The sequence below is a fragment of the Contarinia nasturtii genome, unplaced genomic scaffold (assembly GCF_009176525.2).
Source record: "Contarinia nasturtii isolate CC-2019 unplaced genomic scaffold, AAFC_CNas_1.1 Cnas_scaffold_533, whole genome shotgun sequence".
Lineage (NCBI taxonomy): Eukaryota > Metazoa > Arthropoda > Insecta > Diptera > Cecidomyiidae > Contarinia > Contarinia nasturtii.
Genome location: NW_022197885.1, coordinates 5,052,247 through 5,062,621, shown reverse-complemented (window position 1 = coordinate 5,062,621; position 10,375 = coordinate 5,052,247).

Here is a 10,375-nt window from a genome sequence, read left to right as displayed (position 1 = left end):
GAAAATTGCATGGGAAATGTATTCATTTCAACCACGATATACAATGAAAAATGAAATCAACACCCGAACACACATTTTTTCACATAGAATTACATAGTATGAGCGTCATGCAATTTTCAACAAAAGCTTAAGTGAACAAATAAATACTTGCACACAATTTAAACACTCGTGTGTGTATGTGGTAGGTGCAGTTTGCAATCGTTTGGTTTATGTAGCACAAAACTTTCGAAAAGAACTTTTGTTTTGGTGATGTGAAAAAGGTTTTTTCTTAGGAACAAATTGAAGCAACTGCTAAACACTACACAAGCTTAAGCAAACAAATAACGGGATTTTTACGGTGTTAGGCACGGTTGAGAGCATGTCATGACTCATGTCGAGTACCATTCGAATCGAAATTAAGGTATAAAAATTTGAACTGTGATATGTGTGTGTGTACGAGTTCCATGTTCATGGTATGAAAAAGACGAGCATGCATGCAAACATGTTTTCAAGAGCAATATGATTGAAATAAAACGAAAATTGGGTTAGAGCAGTAAAAATATTCCGTTTGATACCTCTTAAATTATAAGACTTGTTCGCTCATTCAGCAGATCAGCATGAATTCTGGTCATCATCATCATCATCGTCATCATCACATCGAAACAAAGTAGAAAATAACAAATGTACATACAAGAAAACCACAATCAATAGATTGATGTTGGTTTTAGTTTTATTGCCAAATCTAAGGTCATTTCACTATTCCCTTTGTGGCCGTTACAATTTGTCAACGGTCTGGTGTTATTGCTGTTACTGAATTTGCACAGAGGTCAATTTAATTTCAAAGCCATAAGAAAATGGCTGAAGCATAACCACAACCCTAAAACCACATCAAAATGAAGACGAAAAAAAATAGCAGCAGCAGATATATTTCCTCTGAACATACATCGATAGCTGAAACAACACTCAATCCGATCACACGCATATTTGTAGAACAGCAGCCCTCGCTTCTTCATTTACGATAGAAAGTGGTTGCTTTTACAACTATCACTACTACTCTCACTCACATACGAACGTGATAAGGTCATCATAATGGTTCACCGAATCTTGTCGATTCATCAGTCTCTCTCTCTTTCTCTGTCTGACATGAGATTTTGTTTGTTTTCTTTTTCTCTCACTCTTCCTTTCTCTCTCTATCTCTTTCTCTCTATTACTCTTATTTCTCGCTCGCATTTTATTATCGCATCGGATTGGTTATATGATTGAACGCATGGTGTCAGATAAAGAGGGATTGTTGTTGGGGTTCATCTCTCTACAACAAAACGTACACCGTCTAATTTATCGGTCGTGAACTTGTAGGTCGTTTTTACGGCTTCGTTTTTTTCTTGGTGCTTGAAAACTGTTCAATGGTCAAAGTGGTTTGTTTTTACATGACAATCAAATAAAAATGGCATTATTTATTTACAGAAAAGCAAATAACAAAATTCACCATTCAAGGATGACCAAGTGGTCTTTTTAAATGAAAATGCGTAAAACACTTCATTGAACAACATCTTGGACGGGATTTGCAATGGAATTTCCTCTTGTTTTAAATTAACTGCTTAAACAACCGAAACAAGAACAAGAGCATAGCATAATAGAAATAAATTCAACGCTCGCAATCAGTGTTTTTTTAAGTTAACCGAACCAACTCAATGTTCCAAATTCGTTTGTTTTTCTCTCTTTTATTTGCCCAATTGAATTAAGTGAAATGTGTTGATTAGACAAGAGCTGCTTTTTTCTGTTTGTTTCATTCGTATTGTCGTTTCCGATGCGACATCGACGATACCGTTCAATGTGTTAGTAGTGTGTTGACAAAATGTGGAAGTGCTGCGTTGATTTGAATCATTTTGGGTCAGCAGTTCGGTTCATTGAAGACGTTCAACGTTCTGACAAATAGAGTAAATAAAAGAAACCTTAAACTTGAGTCCGAATGGTACAAAAAAGAAGATTTACGGCGATAACTCTGTCGATTGATTTGAAGCATGTTTCCTTTTGTAAGGAATCTTGTCGTTTTGGTGATACTGATTTAATTTTTATTCTTGTGTTGTGTTGTGTTTAAGTTGTTGTTGGGTTTTTTTTTCGAGGCTGATTTCTCATTGTGTTTTTCAGCTTTGCAATGGAATTTCATTTAGCTGGCGTTCATTTGACCATTAAAACACGGACAACATTGTTCGCAAAAGAAAAGCAGAAAAAAACACACAAAGAGCAATTGGAAAAAAATCTCGTGCAGACATTTATCGGTTGCGGGGGCTTTATCGTTTTGGTTCGTTGAGTAAAGCACTAGAAGCGAAAATGAAATCGACAATATATCACTTCGTTCATTATCAGTGGTTGGGTGCATTGTGCGAATGAGCTAAGATGCGAACACAATTGACAGCGTTGATAACATGTGTGCATGATGAAAACAATGTGTGTTGCATTTATTTTGCGTCGAACCAGATCTATCGATGCATAGAATCGACATTCAGTCTTACACTTAGGTTATTTGTTATGCCGACATCAATAAATTATCCACAAGAGTCTGTGCCACTTGTTCGTTTTCATCGACTGAAGAGGTTCACGTTTGATGTATGATTTCTCGTATGATTCATATATAAAAGGTTTTCCACAAAGGAAAATGAGTAATGGTGTGCTGGTTCAATACGATGCCGTTGTACATAGAGCAGAAACCTTTGATGCTTCGTAAAGTGTTTTTTTTTGTACAATCTGTTTCAGCATCAAAGGCTTGGCTTCTTTTTGCCTTTTCTCAAATCTAGAAGAAAACTAACGATTTTTCGTCTGAATAGATATCTTGATTTATGATTGAATTTGCAGAAAAGCCCTCGCATCGGTCAGGCACTTGTTATGGGGGTCAAGGTTAAAGTGACTCAAAGTAAATCTTGCAACACGAGCAATCGTCGAGCGTATTCAACTTTCATTTTACAAAGCATCTATTCGGAGTTTTTTTGTGTCGTGCAATTTTCATGTTTCCATTAGATTCATTATTTCGTAATATGGTCATTGTTGTGTGCGTTCAAGTGAAAATAAGTGCAACCGTGATAATCCAATGATCATGTCAATTTTCAACGACAATTTTTTACCATTATAAATGTGTGTTTTCTTCATCTTTCATGTGGAAATCTTCGACTGGAAAAAAATCTATATATTTTTCATAAAAATCAAAATGAAAAATTATTCGCAGTGTTGGAAAATTGTAACTCTTGTTGGGATTTATTTTATTTCAAGTAAGACCATTTATTCGTTCAGATTGCGAATCCCATTAATGAATTTTACATTCGTTTCCTTGTGTGCTGGCAATCTGGGCGTATCCTATTTTTATTTACTTGACTAACTATCTCTCTTGACTATGTTTGAGGTATACAAATGTTCTCTATGTTACATTACTAACGAGCTAAAAATAAAGAGGCTTACGTACGCAAGCTGACTTTTCCGCATGGAACCGAAATTTTGGGAATAAACAGAAATGATGGTCTATGTATGGTTGCAGTAACTTAAATTACCGTGAAAACTTGTGAATATTATTTTCTTATCAAAATAAATAATCATACTAAGTCTAAAGAAATATCAATCCAAAAAATAGCCTGTTCAAAGTTTCACATCATTACAGTACCGCAAAGGCAAGTCTTTCATACAAAAATGATTTTTTTTCGATTTTTGTATGAAAAGTCTGTGAAAAATTGATTGCATCTTAAAACTAACATCAGATTCGGGTTTCTCGTGCCAAAAAACCCCCACTTCACAGTCTTTCAGCGTTCAAATTGAAAGAATATCATTTTAAGGCATTTTTCTGATAAGTGCCTCTTCACAGTCTAAGTTTTACATCGATCAATCAATGTCGTTGAAAATTTGACCAGATCTATTCCTCGTAACGCCCAATCATCCCGTAAAGTCAGATTTTGAATTTCATTTCTGAGCACGAAACCATCGTGTCACCAAAATGGTTGAAAAATGATCAAAAAAGTAAAATGTATGGATTGTGTCCATTCGGACCCCGAAAAAATTACACCGGTCAACAAATATTGTTCAAAAACTAATCAGCACGTCTCCTAGTAGTCCCAAATCATCCTGCAAAGTCAGAATTTGAATTGAGTTTTTGGAAAAAGATTTATCGAGTTAACAAATTTTGGCAACACGCTACAGGACACAGGACACAGGACACATCACACACAGCGACGCACATTAATATGCCCCAAAATCATCTCCAATCGTGTTTTCTACATTAAATATGCATAGAAAACATGTTTTGGGATGACTTTAATTTTTTGGCCTAATACAATACCTTCCCTACACTAGGTGTGCGCAAAAGTAAAAATGGAGCATTACAAGTGCCTAGATGGTATTCATTCGAAAAGGGTTGAAGAGCATTATTCGCTCCGATAAGAAATGTATAAAATATAATTGTTGTATTCTCATGCTTAACATCCCAAGCTGTTGTAAATACCCCATTTAAATTATTCGCTTTGCTAAATGCAATTTATTCCTTGAAAACTTTCTAAACCAGTCATTTTGTGCCCTTTAGAACGAGCGCAAAGATGATGAAAAAAAGTAACTATCACAAAATGAAAATTCATCTACCACTTTGTGCAATTAGGTTAACAAACTTTTCAGTAGATTTAATTTTTTTTTTCTTTCAAAAAAGTCGCAATGAATTCAAATTTAATTCTTTCTTTTTGTCACTGTGAAGTGAAATTTGTTGTCAAATTCTCGGTATTCCATCCAGCTTTAAATTTGCCATTCTCCATTGGACAAAAGATAAAAAAAGAAACTCAAGAGATAAAATTGAGGAAAAACTTCTTAACGACAAAAACATGAATAGAGAGAAGGAAATGTTGACAACAATAAAGAGCGAAGCGAGATAGAAAAAATGCGGCCAGCAACAGCAAGTGACGAATCACAATAATTTAGTGCATTGAGAGCGAAAAATTGTAGAGAAAAAAAGAGGTAACGATGATAACAACAACAGAACAACAGCAGCGGAAAAAAACGTCATTTGTTAACTTTATCTGTGCCACAAAATAAGTGCGCTCAATGAGAGCGAAAAAATGCTTACTTCTAGTCAGTTTGTCTCTTCGCTTCGTCATCGTTCATGTTTGGTGCGAACGATAGAAATGGTGGATTTTCATACAGTCAACTTTATTAACCCACACAATCTACAATCAACACAATTAAACGCTCATTCACTGTATTCAAGTGACTCTAACGATTTTGAACTTTTGAAAGTCGTTTCGCAATCGTATTTGTTCCGTATGTCTGGCCATTTTGTTGTAAATGTTACCTCAATCGAGTGTAACGGTTTATTTTTTTAACCCCATCTCTCTCTCTCTCTCTCTCTCTCTCTCTCTCTCTCTCGGGTATTAGAATTGGTGCGAGTGTCGTGCGATGGACGACGAGCAAAACGGGTGTATGTGCAGCTATAATTTGATTAATTACGCTTCGGTGGATGATGCTGGAAAATTCATTCCAAATTATTTAAATATCGAGCAAGACCTACGAACACTGTGGCAACGGATAACCTTCATGCCGAGAATAAGTTTTTTCTACAATTCTCTCTTCCTACGCTGTACCCAGCAGGTGACAGCAACAGTGAGCTGGTAAAATGCTCTCTTTTGCCCGATTCTCGTTTAATTTGCGCACATCCAATTACAATTTCACTCAGTTGGTTGTGCTTGACTATGTCAAGTGTCGTTTCATTCGCATCGGACTTTTTGTGTTATTTCATCGTAAAAGTGTACACAGTTCCGTATTATTTTCACCTTCAATTTTATAGAAATGTGAATTGTGCAAATCATTTTCATTTTGTCATGCTCAAAATCTTCGCTTTTTTCTCGGTCACCGAATATTTTTTACATTCGACGCTTCTTTTTTTTGAATGATTTCAAATACACATATTCGCATTCACATGAGAATCGAATTGCTTGATAGAATTGATGTAAGAACCAGGAAATGGAAATGGAAAATCGACGTGGGTCGAAACTCAATTACTTTTGGAATGCTTTTGTCATCGTTTGTCGTTTGATACCATTCGCATCTTGAAGCAAAGAATTCAACATTTAAAATTGACAAAGAAGAAGAAAAAAAAACTCAATAACAATTCCAACTGGCAATTAGTTTTGTGAGTTTATATTCATTTCAGCATTCAGATTTCAACATAAAAACAAGAAGCCGTATACCGAGAATCGTGCGCACGTTTAGTTTAATTAGTTTCTATCGTAAAAAGCTTTTAATCCAATGGAATTTTCAAAGAATTTATTCAAATGGAATATGTTCTGTTTTGAGAAAAGAGACAATAAAAAAGTTCACCATATGGATTTTTTATGGGATGTCATGCCTTTTTCTTATGCACCGACGCACACTCAATTCCGTTTTTATGAGTCTTAAAAATTGTACAGGGAAGCGTACAAAAGAAATTCTTAAGGTTCGCCAAAAGAACAGAAAAAGAGAGTCAAACCGTGTTAAATGAAAACTTAATGAATTTTCAACAACAAAAGAATAAAAGGTCATTATAATTACATCAAAATTGTTCACAACTCAATCACATTTCTATTTTTTTTTTGTGTTCATTCATGTCATTGTAAAAATATTCATTAAAAATGTTTCTGACAAACAACATTTTCAATTTACATTTGTAAGCTTTCCGGCAGTCAATTAATATGCTATTGCATTGATATTACATTACAGGAATTCATTTTTGGTCTAGAGGCAATATTACTCTTTTTATTCAACAATTAATAAGAATGTAACTAGTTTTCATTCTTTTAAAAGTTCAAATTCATTTGAATACGAGCGTTCCCTTTTGGGTATACATTCTTGTAATGAGATCGAGATTTGACTGACAAAATAAAAGATTGGTTTTCAAATTGGAAATGTTGTATCATTTTCTTAAAATCAATACATCACGTGATTCGTATGTTAAATTGTATGAAAAATGGATTATTTGAACAATCAAAAAGAGCAACCACAAGAAAAAAAACTGCACCGATAAAAATCGTTGATGTAAATATTGCCTGCAAATATGCGCTGTGAAATGGATAACAATTTCCGAAATTTCCCGGGAGCTTTAAAAGTTGAGCATTGAAAAACAGAGCTTGATAGCGTGTGTCAAACAGATAAAAATGATTCGCAATGTTACCATTGTAGTATTCGGTAGTGTTCGGCTTCATGCGGTCTGTGTTGCAATTCGTTTCCTTTATGTAGTTTGCCCGAAAATTCAATTTCGCGTAATTTTACAGAAACATTCATTTTTCTTAATTTCATTGATTTTCGCATGTAATTTGTGTGGTTTGTATTCACGTCACTGCGTGTGAACTGCTGATGCTCATTACTATTTTATTTCGTTTTGCTTGCGCTTGCTTCCCGTCTTTTTTTGTGTGTGAATAAATATTTTCATCGGAAAGAGAGAGTGAGCGGTTTCAGTGCATTTGTAATCAGTTGGGAGAGCAAAAAACAAGCCAAAAGATACATACACATAGCGAATACAACATTAAACGAACAACAAATAATAAACATAAACAAGAAAAACTGTACCAGTGAGCATGATTCTCTCTACGGAGTATTCCGCCTGTTCGAGTGGAAAAAAGATTCGCGCTAAATTACACAACGAAGTCGCGAAACAAACAAATTCAGAAAGAGAGTTGGAGCGAACAAAAGAGTGTATGAAAAAGAGACACAGAGAGAGATAGAGAGTAGAGCGAGAGTTTTGAGTTTCAGGTTCAGACGGGAAATGAACATGGTGTGGCATGGCAATCATCTTTGTATTCACATTTTATACTATATTGTTTCATATACACACATACACACACACTTTGAAAATCGATATGAAATGGGAAGTGTAAAAATTATAGTAACAGCAACAAAAGCCAAGCTTAAACATGCATTGGTTTCATCACAGTGAACAATGTCAATGCAGAGTGATGCAAATGAAAAGCAGATGGTTTAAACGTTAATTAAGCTGAGTTCAGTTTTACACACAAGCACATTCACACAGACACGCTCATGCACACCGCTCACACCCATGACCGAATTCAGTGTGTGAATTGGCATGAAAGGCGAAACGTGAGCCACTTTCAGCAACAAAAAAACACGGAAAATTGAGAGCAAATTAATGAAGTATTGCTTTTGATACAAACTCTGTATGAGACTTTTTTGAGTTGTAGCACATTCAACATTGTATTCGATACACTGTTGCAAATTTCGTAGTTCGAAAAACTTATTTTCAGCAATGTATTAATTAAAATGCATTCAAGTTTACCTTGATGCTAAAAGTACAGATACCGCGATTCACACGAATCATTTTCACATAATTTCTTCGACAAATGCCTCAATAATGTAAAATTATAAACTCTTTCAAGAGCAAAAATCCTTAATTTCAGAAAATTCAACAATATCGTTGCAATTCCTTGACTAAACAGAGAATTTACGACCGAATACACCAAATTTTCGCAAACTTTGAAGATGCAATCATCACAAAAACTTAAACGAAAACTTTTTTTTTTAAATAATATTATTAATGATTAAGATTAAAATTGTGCGAAAAATTATTTCCATGATAACGATGTAAAACATTGAAGGCATTCTATAGAAACTTTAAATTGAAGCAAGAACAAAAGATCAACAGTTTCATGTAATGTTGTAAATGTATAAACATAAAGTGTGGAGATACATCTATATGTATGCCGATGTATCAAGATGTTAAAAACCATTGCCGATAAAATCAAGTATATAATTTGAAATTTTCCTTTCCATTGAGTAAAATACGCAATGCAGTTGAGCTGAATGAATGAATTTAACTCAAAATTCGTGGAAGCACTGTGGACACAGTTGCCACTCCGCTTACATTATACCTGCAGAATCGCGTTCGAAATGCGCAAAGTTTCCCTCGAATCAGTTCCAGTGAATCGGAATCCATTCCAATACAATTTTCCGATTTCATTGAAGTGCGGGGCAAAAAGTCTCCACATTTTTGAGGGGTAGTCATTTTCTTTTTGACGGGAAGTGTATAGGAATGCGTTTGCGCATTGACACCCGTGAATTTTTCTACGGTAGTCGTGCTTATTTTCGTTCCAGTGTCTCGTCAAATGTTGTTAAAGGCAAAATAAGCATGAGCTCGTCTTCATTCAGTCATTCATAGTGAATGGCATCCATCGCCATGTCTACGGGTGTACACAAATGAAATGAGTTTTTGTTTTGATGCGTTACTGTTCTTTAATAAAAGCCTACACATTTACCAACTGAACACCACACTTGATTTAGGAATGTGTGCGGAAATATGCAGAATCAGTACGAAACCAAAGGTAGAACCATTTCTTTTGCCTTGAGTTTCGTAAGTATTCGGTCTATTTGTGTATTTGTATGCACGATAGACGCTTTGACAAAACAACGGCGATAATAAAAAGAACGGTAAAATGAAAACAAAACGATTTTTTTACTCTCTCTTTTTCTCTCTCTCTTACGCTCTCGTTTTTTCTTTTCATTCATTTGATCAACATGTTGAAGCATATTCCTCTCTTGGCATGCTACGTAGTACAACGGCACCATAGATAACATTTTATTTCACGTCATCACTGTGACAACGTACAAGCAAATTGGTTGCAATTCTTTACAAACGGTTTGACTTCAACCAAAAGCAAAGATTATAGGAAAACACGAGTTTTTCCTTTATTTTTGCTTTCATAAATATGAACATACATTTTTACTGTATCTCATAGGATCCATTGTGTTTGAATGTCGAAAGAATATATTTGAAAGTTTCTTGTAAATTCTTCGTGTATGTAATAATCAACATTTGAAAGTGTATGTGTGTTTGAATGTGGGACGCTGTTCTGTCGTGTCAACAATAGATGTTACCCTATAGTAGTTACAGCTTTTGCTCATCGTCGTATATTTTCGTTGTTGTTGCTTTTTTTTGTAGCGATTCAGAGATATCAGAACGATCTTTATTCATGCGTTAGCTTGTCGCCGAGTCAATCCCATTTCGTGTTGAAAGCCAAGTGCAATGATTACGGGTGGTTAAATTTTATACGAGACATATTTCACATATCGCATACAATCGCGAATACATGCATTATTATGAATAGATAATTATCTGAATCCCCTCCATTTTAATACATGTACATTTTACATAGATAGAGTTGCTTCTACCAACGGTGATGATGACACTGATCTGGAAAATTTCTTTTTTTTATGTCTTTCACTCGCTCTCTCCCTCCGTCTTATGTAAAGAGATATTTATCAAGATTGAAGAGAAAAAAAATGTTCTTTATGCCTTCGTTTCAATTTGGTTGGTTGAATTTTGGCGTGCGCTATAGTCGAACCCTCTAAATACAAGACCAAAATGATGCAAAGCATGCGACAACGACAA